Source organism: Agelaius tricolor, unplaced genomic scaffold (assembly GCF_023055355.1).
Source record: "Agelaius tricolor isolate 1412-34295 unplaced genomic scaffold, bAgeTri1.0.p SCAF_4, whole genome shotgun sequence".
In the NCBI taxonomy this organism is placed as follows: domain Eukaryota; kingdom Metazoa; phylum Chordata; class Aves; order Passeriformes; family Icteridae; genus Agelaius; species Agelaius tricolor.
The window spans coordinates 19,371,477-19,392,223 of NW_027269264.1; the positions used below are offsets into that span (position 1 = coordinate 19,371,477).

The window sequence follows — 20,747 nt, forward strand, 5'->3', positions numbered from 1 at the left end:
ACCAGAAAATTAGTTGGTTCTGAGGTAATAAAAGACAATTTTTATAACTAATAGGTTACCATTCTCAAAATCAAAGATGTGATAACCCCTATCAAAATGACAAAGATTGCCTTCACTATAACTCTACTGTGCACTGTGTATTACTAGCACATGATTAGAAAATTAAACTATCAATTTAAGCCAACAGATAATTAGGTCCAATATTTTTCAAAGATCTGTAAAAACACATCTTCCATACTGCAAACTAAATATATAATAAATTACAATAGATAATTTTTTGAAATAATTTTCAAAATAATTCTATTTTTATGTAGTAAACACTAAATGCAATGAAGATTAAGTACAAATGTAAAATATACCTGTTAAAGAAATTAATATGTTGAATTGAGTTCTATGTGTAGTGAATCAATCATGCACTCTACCAATGTTCATAAAACCATGCAGCTAGCTAAAGTGAATGTCAAAGGAGTATAAAAGTTAACAAAAAAAGTGTTATAGAATAGAAATTGTATTTCTGAAGTTCTAATCATCAGTCACCATCACAATCAAACTCTACAGATCATGATACAGAAAAAAAGTAGCAAAAAAATGCCCTTGGCCTTTACCTGATGGTACCTTAGAATACAGAAAAAACCCTCTAACCAAACACATTTATCACTTCCAAGGCAAGCAGAACACATGCAAAAGATAAAATATGAACAAATGATAAAGTAATAAAGTACATTATGAATCCTTGACAATTATTTTTTAATTATTAAGAATTAAGACCTGGAGGTTTTTTTATATTATCTATCCCAGCTCCTTGTTATTGCAATACTGCTAGACTTTTATCTTAATTTAACCCTTGCTATTTAAAATCTTCATATTCACAACATAGTGTTCTGACATAGCTAGTTTCTTTAGGGACTTTTTGATGGAGGCTTTTTGCATTTTGTTTTTTTCTTTTGTAGGGTTGGGGTTTTTTGTTGTTGTTGGGGTTTTTTTGTGGGATGTAGGTTTCTTGTTTGGTTTGGGATTTTTTGGGTGTTATTTGCTTGCTGTTTCTTTTTTTCTAGTTACAGCCTCATAAGCGCTGAATCTTATCATCTTGAGAAATATTTTCAGGAAGGTTTACTGAAGCTATTCTATTACACAGGACTACACAATGAAGTTGATCTTTCAAAAACATAATAGAGGTTCAGAGTTCCTGAAGTAAAAGGCATAATTTCAAAATCTCCCCCCCTCACTGTCTTAAAACAGTCCTGGTGAGTCATTACCATGGATATGTCTCACCACAGATTCAGAGCAGGCAAACACATTTTATTGTGACACTTTTTACTTTCCAACCATTTTGTCATTTTGGGGACTGACTAAGAGCAATGAACATTCCATCATATCCTATAAATTTTCCAGATACTGAATCTATTTTCCAGAAAAACAGAAAGCACAGCAACTCTTCTCGAATGTAGCAACAGGACAGTATGGAAAACAACTGGCACCATCTTTATACTGAAATAACTTTGTGATTTTAAATTATTCCCACAATTGCAAATCCCAAGCAAATATTTAAAGTTTTTCTAAACTCAAAATAACTTACTAAAACTCCTGATACATGTATTTCAACAAACTCTCCTCCCAAAAATTTTGCAAGTACAGAACTAAAATAATATCCCACAAGCTTAAATACCACCCAAAATATTCTCAAACCACCCCCAAAGAAGAAAAGCCACAACCGCTAAATACAGAGTAGCAGATCCATGTTAAAATACACTTTCTTTACTGTTCACTCAAGTTCCTAAACACTTTACTTTTACATGCAGTCACCCATCACACTGAAACAACTTGGTAACATTAAGATTAGATGGTAAATTTATATTTCTTCAACTAGTCTTCCCTGAAATTTCTTTATTGAATTAAATATTACAAGCTATCTTAATATAGCAGTATTACTTTTTTAAGAAATATAGTTGTTTCTTTCATTTTTCAAATAATATGGTATATAGATTGGTTTAATACTTTAATACTTTCTTAGATTAAAATATACATTTTCAGTGGTTTGTATTCGCATAAAAATGTACAAACAAAACACAAGGCTGTCTACTCAATCAATACAAATTTTAGTTCAGCATGCCGCAGAACACTTGGAGCCAAGTTATATTGTGTATGCTGCAAGCCCTCAGTACTTGTACTTTTAGGGTAATATTTAACAAAGCTGTCCATTTTCTAGAGTATGTTGAAACGTAATGGAGTTTTTAATTTAATATCTTCATGATATGTTACCAACAAATGTATTTGATAGATGATGCATTGGAAATTATGGTAGCTGTGTATTATATTTTCTGAAGAAAACACTCTGTATTTTATTTCTTCTTAAAGGAGTGATGGATTTTTGCACCTTTTGCAACATTTCGTTTTCAAACAAGCATGGGTCCTATATAATTTTTAAGTTATCATTCATTCCTGTTTGACATTGATTTTTACTATTTTCCTTTATGATGCAACTTTGAATCAATCACTATCTAGACTTTATGCAAGTTCAATTTTTTAAAAATAGCCATATTTAATAGTCTAGCTACCTGGACAGACTTATTGTGGTACTTATGTTTAATCATTCCTGTTACTTTTCTTTGACAAACTGCAGCATTTACCTTCATAATTTTGCTCATAGAATTATTCCAGATAACATTGTAGAGGTCCACCGCTTCTTTTTCTCTCTGGCAGTTAAACCTCCAGTTGAAAGAAGAGGACATGTCCTGAACTGAACTATTATTTGATTAATGGGTGTGCTTTTATTTTTCTTCTGCTTTTTTGCTGTGAAAGGGATTTGCAAATAAGGTTGCATGCTTATTTACCATGAATTGCCTACTACTTAGCATTAACACATTAAAAGGCGCAACATTTTGTTAAAATACCATAATTTCCAGTGACATGTAAATAACAGAAACTGCAACCCATCAAAGTCAATACATGATAAGATATGCAAAGGAATGTCTATCCATGCATTACAAATGTGCTTTTGCCCAGAAATTTCAGAAGAGACATCAGATAAAATTTGTACCACTTCAGTAGTGTAGGCTATCACATATATTGTTTCCCATAGATTGACACTCATTATTAACCTGCTGAACACAGTAGGATATATATGAAAAAGAAACACCCTACGAGCAAACTGCAGAGTCATCCACTTAGATATGGTGACTTCAAACCAAGTGCCTATTTTTTCCTTCATTGACCTGTAAGTGTAAACTCTTCTCTAATCTCACTGGCATTCATGGATAAAAGCAGCAATTACAGAAACTTAGTACAAGAATCTTTAGAGGTAGAATATATCTTTCAAGAAGATATAGTTGTGTATTTATAGACCAGTTCACCATCAGACTGCTAAACTGGACTCTTAAACTTGATAAGGCAAAGGCATTCAACAGTCAATCCAATGGCTTAGAAACAGAGTACTAATGTCATGTGTCTTGTGACAAAACCCTCTGAAGCCCAAAAATACATGAAATCAAACAGCACTTCATTTGGTTGTATCTTGTGCAATGCCTTAAAGATCACAGTTGTCTGTCTCGAACACTGTTAAGGCCACTGTTAAGGAGAAGGACTTTGCCAGGAGATGAGATAAGCACAGAACAGAGTGACAGGATGGCACTAACTCCAGGCCTGGTGGAGGTGAGAACAGTGACAGCATGGCGCTGACTCTAGGCCTGGTGGAGGTGAGATTAGGGTACTACATCCTGGACAATGCATCCAGAAAAAATTCACACTGCAGTAAACTCTGCAAAGAAGCAACTGCTCATATGCTTATCACCAGTCAGACAAAGCTCACCCCAAGCTATGGTATGGATAGCATCCATAATCACCGAAGCCCCTCTGAAAAGTCTTCTGTGGATACCTGGAATTTGGACAGTAAATTAAGCCACCATTTCAGGAGCTTGAGATAAGATTAAGGTGGTGCTATTGTCTTAGTGTTATCTCATGGGGTAGGTTAACAAAACTTGGGGTGAAGAATCTATCACTGATAATGACAAAAAAGAATGCAGAATTTATGGGCTCAAGGAAAGCCAACCCAGCAACTGTGCTGAAATTATGTCCATCTAGATAAAAGGTAATTCCTGCAGGGGAAGATCATGAGCACCAACTCACAGCCCACCAACCCAAGAAACCCAACTCAAAAGAAGAGAAAAACTAAGGACATGGACTTTACTATCATTGCAAGTGAGGTAATCACATGACCAATAGAATAAGATAACAGTGTAGCCAATAAGCATTAATTCCTTTGTTTGCTAAATTGTATAAATAGTGTATAAGAGTTTTGAAAGACATCAAGAACCACACTACCAAGAATCCCAGGGTGGTTAAGGACCAGTGGGATGCTGCTGGATTCATGGGTGGAAAATATCTTCTATTTTATATCTCTCCCCTCTGCCTTTTCTACTTTTTTCTTTCTACCTCACGCTGATTGTTAAATAAAATCTGTGCTGTTAACTTCAGCATATGGTGTTGTTTGCACTTTAATTAGAGCAGAGGCATTTCTCACTGATTGAATCTTGGTAAGCTATACCCAAGAAATGTAAGTGAAAGACAACCTTCACTGTGATGGCATCGTTCTGATTTTGCAGCGCTAAAATCCTAAACATTTTGTAGAGTTAATCCACCAACAGACACTGTTATCCTTATACCAAACTATTTACTTGGAAGCTTAACATTGTCCCCTTTCATTGTTCATCATTTGTCATCCAAACAGCTAAAGTTTAGTGTCTAATAACGTAAATATATAATATAATATTTTATATAGCTACGATAATCTCAGTATTAGAAGTTCATAGAAAGGGACTTTGCTTGTTATTAAAGCAGGTTTTTTGTATGTACAAATCTTTCACTACTCTACAAAAAAATGAGGAAATCAGTTTTATTCAATATTTACAAAATACATGCAATACATGCAACACATAAAATGTTCACAAAAGTATCAGGTATCGATCATTCACAGGTGATTGAAGAATTACATACTAATAAGGACAGGAATATCATCATACAATTAAAATCCTTAAGAATGTGGATTATGTATTTAAGTCTAAATATAGGAGTTGTTCTAAGCCAACAGAAGAGTCACATGTATGAAATTAAGTACCCAATTAAGGATTTCCTGGGCTAAAGCCAAAATATGTCTTTTGTCCCAAAAAATAAAATTACATTGATTGCTTATGTTAAATTTTCATAGCTTTGATGCTGCAGCTACACACTCTGCATATATTATTTGCTATGATAAGCTTTGCCATCATGAAGTCATGTCATATTCAAATTTCCAAAACTTGTAAATTAAGGACACGCTTTATAAGGGAAAACTAGGCTCTACCAAAGGTCAATTAAAGATTTTTCATTTACTTAAATAGGTCCAGTCACTCGCTTTGGGAGTGTACTCTTCACATGTTTCAATTAAAAACCATTAAAAGAGGAAGAACAGCAATGTCAGTAGCATATAGACATTAAGTAACCTATCCAGCATGTTTGGAGACAAAGTGCCTTTGAACCTATCAAAAGACTCTTTAAAGATATATTCTGTTCCTTCACCAAGAAATTATCAATATTGTTTACTCTTACAACAGAATAGAGACAAAGCCAAAAACATTTTTTCATTTCTGCTTCAAGGTGCATAGCAATGGTATTCAAAAGAAATACTATTCAGACAGAACCATCTTATTTATGATTAAAGCATGCACAACGATTCTGGTTTGCCATGACAACACAATGCATCTTGTGAAGTTACCCTTCTCTTTCAAAAAACTGAGTATGCCCATTTGAGCTCATTCAAACTCATTCTAAAACCCAAAATAAATCACTATTTTCCAAAATGGGATGTAGGAAAAACATCCAAGATGTGGAAATTTTATTCTGTAGCAACTTAATATATTATAAACAAAGATAACAGCTCGAACAAGGAATTATAATACATCGGCTATTTCATTTTACATTGGTAAAATAGTAACCATTCACTTCAAAAGAAAAGATTCTCAAGGATATTTGAAGAGGTAACATCAGCACAAGAGAACCAAGTAATGATGTAATACTGACAGATGCAAAATAAATAATTAGGCAAACTGGGGGAGAAAATAATAGAAATAAAAGGATGTGGTTCTGTAGTTCTAATTTGTTACAATCACCCCATTTAGATGATTGATAATGAAATTATTTCATCATATATATACTGGGGCTGGGCAACGACAACAATCTGTGTTCTACACCAGATCAAGGAGAGATAGCCCGGTAAGCTTGGAAAAAAAACTTTCATGAAATGTCAGGCAGAAATCAGCTTAGTAAATTGAGTGGAAGACATAATGTTATGGCCAAGAAGATACTTCTACCTCAGCAACAGAGGTCAGAAGATTTGCAATTTGTGAGCCACCTTTATGATACCAAGAATAAGCATCTCTGTGGTTTTTTTGCCTTGCAAACAGAAATGGTGGAAATTCTTTTTTGTCATGGCACAGAGTAACTTCACCAAAATGCACAAGATTCTTGCCATTTTTGGCACCGAGAACTACAGCAGTTGTGAACAATTGCCTACCAGCAGGAGAACCCTGCAACTTGGATCTGGATTTGTCTTCTTGAAGCAGGAGTTTCATAAAGAATATCCCCATATTTGTGAAATTCACAATGGAGATAAGACTACTTTGCACACTGTGACATATCCCGTCTGGAATTAGACCATGTCTAGTGCAGCATATTGTTGCAAAATATCCACTATAAAAGTTATTTTTCTTGTAACTTCACAGACTACTGATAGTATACAAACCTACAACTGAGGACACTGTCAACAATTCAACAAAACAGGCCACTGCTTTGTGGCTTGACAGGATTACAGCAAATTTTCTCTTCCTCTTCTTCCTTCCTTTCTTATAGCACTACTAGACACATATGGGTTTTTTATTTACTTTCCTTCAGGTAGTGACAAAGCTAACAGGAAAAATTTTAACTATATCTCTTCCCAAAGGATTCTATTCTCCCTGTTTTAGAACAGTATTTCTAGGAAGTTTTATGTTGTGCTTTGACATAAACATGCAAAACCAAATTGAAAATAAAGCTAATATTAGTAAAATAATCAGATATGCAAGAGGTCTTTTCCTGACTTGGATAAGAAAGCTAAGGAATGGCACATATGTTGTGTGTACAGTGAGCAAGATTTTGTACAAATAGATATCTGGCTACTTTCTAAGAACTTGTTGGTGCAATTAAGAGCATGAAGCTTTGAATTCTTACAGTTCTTGGTACTTCATTGCTATTTTGCACTACTCCATCCAGTCTGTGACTGAGTAGCCTTAGGGCATCCATTGAATTATGTTGTTCTTATTAGGTGTCTGATAAATATAAAAATGAATACTTATTCATATACATACCTTAGAAAGCTTGAAATGAAGCTGGACTTTCAAGATGCATTTTAGAGGTAGAATTCCCCTAATGTGAAATTTACAGAGATGTGACACAGGTTCTGGAGAGCAGTACTCTAGCAATACTACTCAGCCATGTAATCTTTGGTAAGGATGGTTACATAGCAAGCCTACAAACATCAGCTGCTTTTCACTGGAAAGTCTGGAACTTATCTCTTTCTTGGGATTTTTGGTTGGTTGTTTGATTGGTTGATTGGGTTTTTTTCTATTATACACTAATGAAGCATTTGCTGAAATGGTGTATAAGAAAAAATTGCACCTGCCTGCATAGAATATATCTGGCCAGGTCTTCAGTGTAGCCAAGATGCTCTTGTATTTCTGGAAGCTGCTAAGTCTGAATTATATCAAGACCTCTCCCACTGGCTCAGAGTACCTCAGGTAGGCATGAATGCAGCTGAAGGCTTGTTCCATAAGCCCCTTGGATTGCTAAATATTGTCCTGTGTCTCTTAAAAAACAAGAAATAAATGGCTAACAAAATCAGTCATCTGGCCTGTCCCAGCATAGCTGTTCAGAAGACAAATTGTGTAGAATCCGGTTTCATGGTACTGAAACAGTATAAGCTCAGATACATTTTATACTTTTATTTCTATGCCCTATATCAATGTAAGCAGCTTACAAACAGATGTTTTACTACTCAATTCCCTCTAGATTGCATCCAAGCTACTTATCTTTGTTTAGCTACATATTGCTGCTAGAGGCATATACAGCCCCAGTAATTTTTTAATAATAAAACAAAAAACTTTGACATATTTGTATATATCATGTGCAATATCAGATAATATTTTCTGTGACCATGACATTTTACAAATACCTATATAATGCTTTGAGCATATAAAAACATGAATATAACAAAAAAAAGGTATGACTGCTGAGCAAATACATGGGAGTAACATTTATTATTAACAGCAGGCATCTGAAGCTGTCAAGATTTTCACAACTGCAAATAAAACCTAATACTGAGTTCAAGCTAATGCAAGAACATTTCTTAAACTGACTGAAACCTGGGAAAAGGTGGAAAAATGAAAAAAGTAACTCTATGAAACTCTTGCACTCACTATGCATTAGTGGTGAAAAGAGCAAATAAATCATTGGATATATATGTAATGTGATATACAATAATTAATCCCAAATTACTTCCCACTGATTAAAACAATACTACACAAAAACCACCATAATTCCTAATTTTTCCTCTAGGTAAATTATGGGATTTTGAGATGAACAATAGATAATAACAGAATAAAAATATTTGTTATTTTCTTTAATTTTTTCGTTTGCAGTAGTTCTGAAAGACCTAAATCAAGATTAGGAAAAGCCATAAAAGTTAGAACAATTGAGTGAGAAATTGGTGATTCATGATGTATTTTTCTTTGACAATGTTCCTCACAAGAGCAACATAACCAAAAATCATTGCACCTCTCAATAAAATGAAACCTTTACACAACGTTGAAGATTGCAATGCAAGCTGTTTTCCATCACCATCTGTATGGCAGATTACCTTTGTCAAGTGGGCAGTTTGCTTTATCTCTCTCTCTGAGTGACCGCATTCACACCTCCCTGGGGAGGGGACATTGCTGATAACAGACTATTGAATGTCACTGCATGACTGATAAGAACTATAACATCCCATTGTGAGATGCTCTGCCCAGAGGGAGGAGCCAAGCATTGCTGCCCAGATATAATCCAGAAGATTTTGAGACACTGGCATGGCTTTCTCCATGGGATTCCCCAGAGGAACAGCAGCTGTCTCTTCCATTGGATCTTCAGAGGAAGAATACATCCTTCTCTACAGATCCCCCTCGCTCCAACAGAACCACACCTGATACTTCAGGAGGACTGCAGCCACATTTCCAATTGGACTGCTACCAACACCCCACAGGGTGTCAGGTTGGGTTCTGACTCTGTCAGTGTTGTTCTAGTGTACTGCATTGTTTATTTTATCTTTTTTTCTTTTTCCTATTAAAGAACTGTTATTTCCTGCTCCCATATTTTTGCCTGAGAGCCCCTTTATTTAAAATTTATAGCAATTCAGAGGGGTGGGGAGGGTTTACATTCTCCATTGCAGGGGAGGCTCCTGCCTTCCTTAGCAGACTCCTGTCTTTCCAAACCAAGACACACAATTAGATTCTAGAATTTGCAACAACATGTTTTTAAATTACTTTGCAGAATTCTGAGGAAAATGACATTTACACAAATAATGAAAATCTCTATTTCTATGTCACAGTTCAAAGAAACACAGTTCAAATTGTTTCAACCTCAGAATATAGCATGAACACCTCACCAGTATTCTTGTAAAATAATACTGCTTATTGAGATTTCAAATGTCATAACATCTAAGAGTTTAATTTTTTGTAAAGCAGATCTGCAATTTAGGGTTTATTACTCTACTAATATCATTATTACCGGAGCACAAAAAACTGGAAATAAATCTCTGTGATGCAAAGCTCTAAAAAACACACAGTAAGAGTTCTCTGTTGTGCTGATTTGATACAATTAATAGTCACTACAAGCAAATGGAAATAATGGAACACAAACACAGTGGCAGGAAGTCACTTACCAAGGTGAAAAAGTACATTGCAGAAAGTATGACACAGGTTTCCTGATTTCTAGTCTTGAGATGCTGAGGACCACTCCAGGTATGTAATATAACAAGTATATCAAGACTTTAATTATGGCAATGAAATTATTTGAGATTTAAGATTACCTATAATTTTAGAACCTTCTCATTTCTTCCCTTTTTTTGAAAAATGTAGTTTAACATTCTACAGTTCTGAAGCAGCAGATTAGGTCCTCTAATCTCAATATTTTTTTTGTTGCCTCTAACCACTATCTCAAAGAGCATTTTATATCTAAGAATAAAAAATATTTCAGCTATATTAAAGACAGTTTGAAGTAGCCTGGCCTCTCCTTAAACCAACTCTCTTCAATGAAAGGAGTCTATTCAAAGAGAAACCATAAGGGCAGAAAAGAACAGCAAGTCATTAAATGGTGATGCCTACATGTGATCCAGAGACTTGTAGCCCCTCTGCTACCACTGTCACACCCTTCAGACATAATTTTCAACTGACCAAGTCTGTATTTCAAGATGAAATGAAATAATAGCCTCAAGACTACAGGACAGCCAGCATATGACATAGCTGAAGCTAGGAGTCAGCAGCAGCTAGCCCTCAGCAGGAATCCGTGGTGCATAGAGACCCAGTGATGTAGCCATATAATCGGGCATTGTGTAACCAGACACAGTCAAGGGAAGTCCTGTCACATAGTCATACACACTCTTCATACAAACTCTACACACAGGCAGGCACTGGTTACTTTTACCCCACATCCACACTGCGCAAGTAAACCGGCACTTGGAATCAAATTTTGAGTCACAGAATTTGGCAAATCAAGACTATCAGTATCGCCTTGGATTAATCCAGAAAGAAACACTTCGATGTGGCTACAGCAATAACAGGTGATGGGGAATCCAGTAGAACACATATCAATTAAAATGGATAGGAAAAACATAGGTTGATTTTGCAAAGTAAAAGATAAGAGAAGTCTGGAAATTTTATTCTTACAAAGCTGTATTTTAACCTTTCCATGACCTCTATAACATTTGATTTTATTATTCATAAAATTACACATCTTCTTCTAAACTCCATCAGTAGTAAATGGCTCTATGACAAGTAAAAATAATTAATTAGATGGATAGTCTAAACAGCTAGTGAAGAAATGTCTCCATTTTTTGTATTTGTTACAAGCTTTCCAGTCTTTCATTTCTTAACCTGAGTTCATCCTGCTTTGTAATACAGTTAAGAATGACAGAAGTCCAGGCCTGTGAGTTGACATCTCAGGATGCCAAAAGCAGGAATCACTGGGACATATCCTTCTTTGAATTCGCTCACAAATTCAACATCTCTTCCACTTTATATTGAGTATAATTCTATGCTCTTTTATGCAGGACTAGAAAGGCAGAGATCTTACCCAAGTTTTATATGAGATAAAAAAATTGTGGGATGATGTCTATTTTCAAGTGATCAGGCTATCTCTGTCTTCATATCTTTCACATTGATCAATGATGATGAATAAAAATGACAGTCAGCCTTACCAGGTGCTTTTTACAGCTGTGAAGAGTTGATCAATCATATAACTACCTGTAATTAGTTCATAACTGATAGAAATATCTTCAGTAATAAATTAAATACATTAATTTCAATTATACTCTCCAACTTTATTCTTCTTAAGGAATAAATAATACCACTCATCATCTGTACTTTATGGAAAAAGCATGCTTTTCTCTCCCTCCAACTATAACTCTGTTTTGATTCCCATCAATCCAGGTATGTTGGCACCAGAAACTTTTTTCTGCAAGACAAAACATGCAAGTCCGGTAGTGCTATGTATTTGTTCTGCTCTCTGCTTCTATTCAGCAGCTGTATAAAATCTGCCTCAGATTATCTCACAGACGAATGGAGGATATATTATTAGAATTTTGAAAGCCTATTTTGCTTTCAAAGAGATTTGGAGCTGTTTTGAGAGAAAGCAGGGCTGGAACAGTACCAAATACTCTTTCCTACCACTGAATTCTTTTACAGTTATATTCATGCTTTTTGTAATAATACAGCCATGTTTTAATGCTCACATTATGCCCCTTTGGTCATTGTTAAGTCTTCCCTTATGCTGTAAAACTACTTGTCTGTCATTCCCTATTAAAAAAACGTTTTAGACTGTGAAAGGTGATACTACTTTTACTGAACTAATGTGAAAGGTAAAGGAAAGGTCACTGGCACCACAGCATCGAGGTAAGCACGGGTCAGCTCTCCAGTGAAGTGGACTGTTATTATTAGCTGCTGACTTATTCTGATAGTGAAGTGGTTTTAAAATGATGCCATATAAATTAGAAGGCTTTGGAAGCACAGTGTCAAGAGGGGGATCAACTGGCACATTTTCCCATGCTTAACTTCATAATCCTATTTCCTAACATAGATCTGTGTCCTTCTTTAGCCCCTCAACTATTAAAACATCTATGAGAACTCCTGCAGCAGTAAGGCCTCTGAGAATCTCTTCTGACACCTAACACCTTTGCACCTGCTTTTTTTGGGTTTCACACCCCTCCTGTTAATGTTTGATATTGCATCTTATACCAGTTCCATAACACAGCTGTTGTTTTGCATGGATTGACACTTTGAACACCTGCATTGGAAAACAACTCATCATGAGCTTTAAGCAAATTCAAAGAGAATATAAACCCTGAGCAAAGAAGGACAAGATTAAATTCTGTCTAATGGAGATGCAACTAAGCCAAGCAATTGGAAAATGCCTTCTGATACTGAAAAGTGTATGTACAGAAATGATGGCCCAATTACAGTCAATTGGACTCTTCCTAGTGATTTAAAATGAAAAATTTACCAGAAGCTGGCTTTCCAGGTCCAAGTTAATCCCATAATTACAGTACTTCTCTCTGTTTTGTGGTCCTGAAAAACCTTCACAAATAAAATTTCATTTTTAGCAAAACTTACAACCATTTTTAACAAATATGATATGGGGCTCCTTTGCAACCTATAAAAAAAATCTTACAGACATAAAGATTCAACAAATTCTTTATAGTCCCATTTAATAAGACAGGAAGGACCTGTGGGTGAAGTCTTCCAGTGCCTTACTGGATGCTGAAACCACTGGGAAGCTAATGTCCCGTACATTTGATTACATTTTTTATTTATAATTGTCACACGCGTTAAAAAAAAAAAATAGCAATGAAAAAAGACAGGTTTGGAAGCATATGGATTTGAAGAATAATGTACTGGTAAAGCAACCTAACATTTTACATTTCTATCTAGATGGCTGGTCTCCCACCTACCAGGTAATGACTTTGAGATATGTCAGTCACTGATCACAAAAACAGGTAATATGGAAATGCCCAGTGGGGACTTATTTTGAAGTGTCCACACATGCATAGAGCTTGTGCCTCTGTTTTTCCTGCTAAATGTATGGCTTTGATGAAGAGGACTGGACAGACAACAAAAAGAGGACAAAAGAGACTGAAAATTTTCCAGTTATTGAACCACAGTTTTAAAATATCAATTGGAATTTTATTAATGTGTAAAAAGTTATTTATATCTGTTCTGGATACCGTTGCATTTGAAAATCATAGGTGACTAATGTTAGAGCCTAATAAACCCTTGATCATGTCAAGGGGTTTTTTAGGGTCACACCTGTTAGCATTATTAAACTATTTAAGAGACAACTATTTATAATTATATTTTTCAGGTAAGCAACAAAGAGAAATAGCACCAGTTATAACTCCTGTGACCATAGAAAGCCTTTCCAGAGGGAATGTATTCCTGGTCATCAATGCAAGTAAACTAATTGGTGACCTAAAGATAAGAAGTAACCTGGGCTGCAGTTATCATACACTAAGGGAATTCACAGTCCTGAGGGATATGAGTCAATTGAAGAGCAAAGTCAGGACCCTGAGCTTTAGGAAAGCAAATTTCCAGCTCTTCAAGGGCTTAATCAATCGCAATCCCTTGGAAAACTTATGTCAGGGACAAGGGTGAAAAACAGAGCTGGTAGATATTTAAGGATGCCTTCCAGAGTGCACAAGATCTTTCTATGCCCAGGCGTAAATGATCAGACAAGGATGACAAGGGTCTAGAATGGCTAATCAGGGAACTGCTGGTAAAACTAAGGGAAAGAAGCAAATACATAGCAGAAGCAGGGAAGGTAGCCTGAGAAGACAATAGGAATATAGTCCATTTGTACAGGGATGGGGTGAGGAAGGCCAAGGTGAAGCTATAAGTGGATCTCTGCATCCACTTGGATGTGGAGCTCCATGGGTTGCAAAGGCACAGCTCCCCCCCCATGGGTGCACCATGGGCCACAGCAAAACCTCAGTTCTGGCACCTGGAGCACCTCCTCCCCTTTCTTCTGCACTGATCTTGGTGTCTGCAGAGTTTTCCTCTTGCATGTCCTTACCCCACTCTTCTCTGGTTACAACTACAGCTGCACAATAACTTTTATTTCATTATTAAATATAACAGAAGCATTGTCACCATTTCTGACTGACCTAGCCTTGGCACTGGCTCTCCCAGACTTGGAGAAAGCTTCTAGCAGCTCCTGATAGAAGCCACCCCTGTAGCACCACACTACCAAAACCTGACCATGCAAACCCAATACACTATGCTAAAGCACGCAGAAGACAGGGAGATGATTCAGGACAGCCAGCAGATCTTCACCAGGGAAATGTTCTGCCTGCTCAGCCTAGTGGTCTTCTACAGTGGAATGACTCCATTAGCAGGTAAGGAAAGGGTCATCCGTATGGATTTCTGTAAAGCTTTTGACATGGTTCCCCACAACATACTTCTTCCTGAGATGGAGAAAGTGTGATTTGATGGCTGGAGAGGTCAGTGAATAAGGAACTGGCTGGGTGGTGTCATCCCCAGAATACTTGTCAATGTCTCAATATCTGGATGGGAGTTGGTGAGAAGTGGTGTGCCTCAGGGGTCTGTATTGGAACAGTGCTATTAAGTATCTTCCTCAATGATATAAGCCGTGGGATCAAATGGACCCTCAACAAATTTGCAGATGACACCCAGCTGAGTGGTGCAGTTGACCTGTTTGGATGATTGATGTGATGTGATGTGATGTGATGTGATGTGATGTGATGTGATGTGATGTCATCCAGAAATGTCATCCAGAGGGACCTGGACTAGCTCAGGAACCAGGTCCACATGAGCAGCTTGAGATTTAATAAGATCTAGTACAAGGTGCTGCACCTGGGTTAGGACAATCCCAGCACCAGCACAGGCTGGGGATGAACAGATGCAGAGCAGCCCAGCCCAGAAGGACTTGGGGCTGCTGGTGGCTGAGAGGTTGGACATGACCCAGCCATGGGCACTCCCAGCCCAGAGAGCCAAACGTGTCCTGGGCTGCATCCAGAGCAGCGTGGGCAGCAGGGGAAGGAGGGGATTCTGCCCCTCTGCTCTGCTCTGCTGAGAGCCCACCTGGAACCCTGCATCCAGCTCTGGGGTCCCAGCACAGGGAGGACATGGAACCGTTGGTGTAGATCCAGAAGAAAACAAGAGAAATTATCAGAGTAATGGAAAACCTTCTCTGTGAGGACAGGCTGAGACAGCTGGCATTGTTTAACCTGGAAAAGAGAAGGTTTCAGGGGAGATCTCATTGAGACAGTTTTTAGTAGGAACTATTGTGATAGGACAAGGAGTAATGATTTTAAACTAAAAGAGTCTACAAATAGACGATATAAAGAAGGCATTTTTAACAATGAGAGTGGTGAAACACTGGTAGAGCACCCCAGAGAGGTGTTAGGTATCCTATTCCTGGAAACATTCTAGGGCCCCAGATTGGATGGGGCCCTAGAAACATGTTCTAGTTAAAGATGTTCCTGACCTTGGCAGGCAGTTGCACCAGATGATCTTTACAGATCCTTTCAAACCCAAACTATTCTACATGTCTATGTTCTATGATTTGAAAGGTCTTCATGTCTGTGCTTGCTTATATTAGGACTGAACTGAAACTGTGCATCAGAAATACAAAATAAGATTTAATTTGATATTTTGAAAACACAGTGTGTTAAAGCAACCATGAAGCATAACATTTTAATTTCTCAGAATTTCAAAGATCAGTATATACAGGTTGACATGAAGATGTAGGTATTCATAGGTACTCACTCTGCTTGACAAATTATTCATATGCTTTAACAGTCTCTAATTTCTTCATTATGTGCTACTCAGATGATACAGAAAAAACTCTGGTCTCTTACTGGGACTCCTCAGATGTCGTATTGAACACTGCTCAAGGCACAATGATGTTGAAAAAAAAATTAAGTTTGTTTTCTGTATCAGAACATCAGCACAAGCATTTCTGTCTTGCTCCTGGTACTGTGGAATGGCTTGCCTGTCCTGTGACTGACAGTATGTGCTGTACCAGATGGTACGGATGGAGGAAATTAGAACTTCTTAATATTCCCTCTCTTCTCATTGAAGTTCCTTTGGGTCACATAGTTGCTGTTGGCTGCAGCAACACTATTGGCAGGAAAAAAGGAATCCACAACAGAGCTGTCTTTTTGAAATATCCTGCACAGGAAACTCTAATTGTGTGGTTCAGTAAATAATTGTAGAAAGCAATACTTTCTGAAGAAAGCACACCTGAAAATAAGGTCAGAGCAGTTTTTCTACAAACTTTAATAATAAAATATATTATTTATAATACTGGGCTTTTTCCTGAAGAATAATTTTTATTGCATAACCTGTATGATGATAATAGTGTGAGGAACACTATCCAATAGTTAAAATACAAATACTATCATCATACTAATGATTAAATTCACATGCAAAATAGACAAGAAATTTGGAAATAAATCTATCCATCTCCTTCTCCCTGTAACTACTAATACATAGTTTATAGTATAATGACACTGTGGTGAGAGAGGGATTGGATAAGGTACCGGGCATGCCTCTCCTGAGCATCTTAGCTAGAAGAGCAAAGTCCTCTCCACCTAAGAATCTTATAAGGTATGTGTCATGTCAGGGAGGATTATGCCCTAGGCCTCATAGTGTACCTTCCTCTGCTAAACTTGGCTACTGAGGTCTGTTTCAAGCTGACTACATAAACATAATGTCATGTAGGTTGACCTTTCTTATGTACACTTATACTTTATTTCAATTTATATTTTCACTCATGTCCGGAGGAAGACATTGCTTATTTACAAGTGCAGCTAATATAGACTTGAACTCCACTGCAGATCCCTAAGCTTTCTCTGCCAAGTTTTACTTCTTGTGATACTAATCAAATATTGATTTTTAACAAATATCTAAAATGTTAGACATAATATCTAAATATTTAATTAGATAATACCTAATAAATATCTAAATCTAAAAATGTTAGACATCCAACAACAGAACAAATTTTAAAAAATTGAAAGCTAGACATTGAAACAGATTGCTGTTCCTTGGACATAATATGGAATGGTATGAAGTCCTAATCCTTGAGAAAGTAAAAGATGAGAGCACACATCCCCAATTTTTTTCATGTAGCATCAGATTACCTCATTTTAAGATTTAGTGAGATGACTTACAGAGTGTTGAAAGTGGCCTTTACAAGCAGAGAAAGAGCTTTTTGCTAGAAATGAACAGACAAATGAGCAATCTGCTTTCCTCCTGATGCTGTTGCACAAGGAATGTCGCTCAAGGAGCAGCTCCAAAGCACAGTTCCAAATAGAAATAGTCCAGGCACTTGGACATGCGTGTTTCTTATAGGCTGATACAGCCACTTCATGAGGTGCATTAGGACAAGAATAATGTCATGGTTTTGGATGGGATGTCTCTCTGGCCATTACTCTATGTAAAAAAAAAAAAAATAACCTTAAATAATTTCTACTGGGCTGCAGTTGGCCTTTATTACTTCTCACTAAGTTTTACACTGAAGAATACTGATGCCATTCGCACACACTCCTTTAATCTTCCCAGAAGAAACTTTTAAGCACTTGAAAGTCAAATAAAAATTTAACTTCCTAAGAGAGGATAAACAGGAAACATATTTATCAACCTTCTATGTTATTTTTTCTATTGGTTGCCAAGTTTTCTCTTTCTTCCTAGTTTGTAAAGAGAAGCCATTCTCCTCCTAAAACAGAGCTTGCACATATTTGCTTTATTATAATCTCCAATTCCTAGTACTGACTCCACATGAGAAACACAGCCAACCCTTATGAGCATTTCACTGGATTAATGGATGTTAGCAACAATTCTATTGGACAATAAATTATATAATCTAACTTGTGGTCATTAATACTTGTATTGCTTGTCCATGGCAATGTGCTGGCAGTGTGGGGAGTTCAGGGGAAGATGCTCTGCAGAAAGACACCAGAGGCTGCCCTAAATGGATACCAACAGTTCCAGATGGCTCCAATGGACCAAGCACAAGACACAGAAAAGCTCCTCAGCAAAGTGTGTGGTGCCACTCTAAAAACTGATTTAAGAAAGAGGGAAAGATCCACCAGAGAAAGGGACAAAATAAAAAGAGTAAGAAAGAACAGAGGAAATACCAAGTCAAAGAAGGAGGAAGCGGAGGTGCTGCATGGTGGAGTAGATCCCCACACTACAGCTCATGGAAGACTCATCCTGCTGCAGATGGATATTCCTGAAAAAAGCTCAGCCCGTGGGGACTCCCATGACATGGGGACCCCCATGACAAGGGGAGAACAAAAGTGTGAGGATGAAGGAGAAGCAGCTATAAACCACTGTGTTCTGGCTGTAACTTTCCTTGCCACCCCGCACTACTCAGGGACGGAATAGGAAACTGAAATTAAGTTGACCTTGGGAGAGGGGAAGATTTTTTTTTATTGTCTTTGTTTCTTACTACTGAAATATATGTTGACAAATATTAAATTAATCCTCCCAAAGCACAGTCTGTTTTGCCTACAAAAGTAAATGAGAAACAATCTCCCTGTCTTATATCTTGAACCATGAGTTTTCTCAAAATATTTCCTCCCAATGTCATGCTGAAGAGGGGGATGAAGTGATCAGACAGGTAGGCATTTGGCTATTCAAAGCTAGCCCAGCACTATTTTTCTGTTTTCCCTTTTTAGACTGTTAAGACTAATTCAATATTTTAATTTATTAAACAGTTACCTGCTAATCACTGTTTGTCTGAGACACCTATTAGACACCTATTATGTCAACAAGGATTCTGATGCATTTGTTCTGCATAATATGAGCCATAGTGAGTATGCTAAAGGCCAAACACTTAGCAGCATTTCACATCATTCAACAAAAGTGTTCCTTTAATTGTATGTTCACCTTCCAAAGCTGCCCTTGAAATTTTGATTCTGAGAAACTGAGTTTATAATCTAAATCAGAAGAGCTAGTGTAGCCTACCTCCCAGATCACTACAAATATAAATTGAGTTTCAGCCTCCAGAGAAACACAATAAATAATGCCAATATTTTTCTTCTTGACCTTTTGTACCATACTAACATGATGTTGCTTGCAGTTTTTACTATTATATACGGTTATTTGCACAACTCCAACTTTTTTTCCCTAAGTTTTAAGTGAACGATTAGGCCATAACCTACACTCACTTTTGTGGCTTTCAATTTCATTGAATAGGAGACTTTAGGAAGGAAACAATATTTTAGAGCTCTCCAAAAGAAACATCAGTCTCTCAGACTCAGCCCTGAAAAAACTTACATGCACAGGTAGGTTTCCATGCAAAGGCTACCCATAATGCATAAACATGGGTAAATCCTTCCACTACAAGACCTATGTAAGCAGCTGGGAAAATACTCAGTGGTTTTAAAACAGCAGTGACTGGGAGTAAATTTCCATCCACAGGTTTGAATATACTCACATATTCTCACAATATCTTATATTCTAAGATAATTTTCTTTAATTCATTTGCCTATTCAGGACATATGATTTCCTGATTCCATTATGATTCCTTTTTACTAGTTAAATTCTATCTGTTTCAGTCACTGACTTTGCTATCCAAAGGAGAAGAGGCAGGAGAAAGGACACCTGCACTGGTTATTCTGTTGCTAGCATTTCTTTTTCATGTCCATTTATTGTGGGAAGGTTGACTCTTTGTTTCCATTTTGTTCACTCAATTTTTTTAGCAATTTTTTAAAATAAACTTCTTTACTATGAAAAGTCAGTGGAGAAAATTAATTACTATTACTTTCCTCAGAAGAGAACATAAGCAGGGCTAAATCAGATCTCACATAAATTTAATCCACTCCAACATTGCCAGTGAATTACCAGTAACAGATGTTTAGGGAAAAAGTAGGAATCAGTAAAGAAGAGGCTGACACTTTTCCCTGAAGGTTCCTCTACTCACCCCCCAGAAATCAGGATATTAAGAACCTGAGAAATACAGATGACAGCAAAAATTGTGGTTAGGTACCAGCCAATGATTTTATTTCCCCCTGACAATAAGTCTCAGAGCAGCTGTGGCAGAGAGCAGTTATGCAGCCAACAGAAAGAAAATAATGCTGGTGCATGCCTGGGAGTTCTTTTCTCAGTCTATTATACATTCATGCCATTCCTCACATGTAATATCCTTTTCAGAGAGATATTTGTGCTCATAGCAAAATGCAGTGCTGTTTATAGAACTTTCCATACAGTTTTTAAACTAAAACAGACACTGGGAACAAAGTGTGTATGTGAATTTGACTATGAAGATGTATTTTATTTTTACAGAAAACAGCTATTTGCAGCCTTCTGCTTATTACCACAGCCAAATCCCCTTTAGGATCCTGTCCTCCTTAATATATCAGAATATATACAAGTAAAATTTAGTTACTGGAAAACGAAAACAAAGTACCTTGG

The 20,747-nt window shown here is 36.8% G+C and overlaps 1 protein-coding gene across 1 annotated transcript in view; it reads right to left on the minus strand.

Moving 5' to 3' along the window:
* LRRC2 (leucine rich repeat containing 2) overlaps positions 1-20,747 on the minus strand; it is a 78,690-nt gene that overhangs the window by 7,576 nt on the left and 50,367 nt on the right. The gene's annotated exons all lie outside the window — the stretch shown is intronic.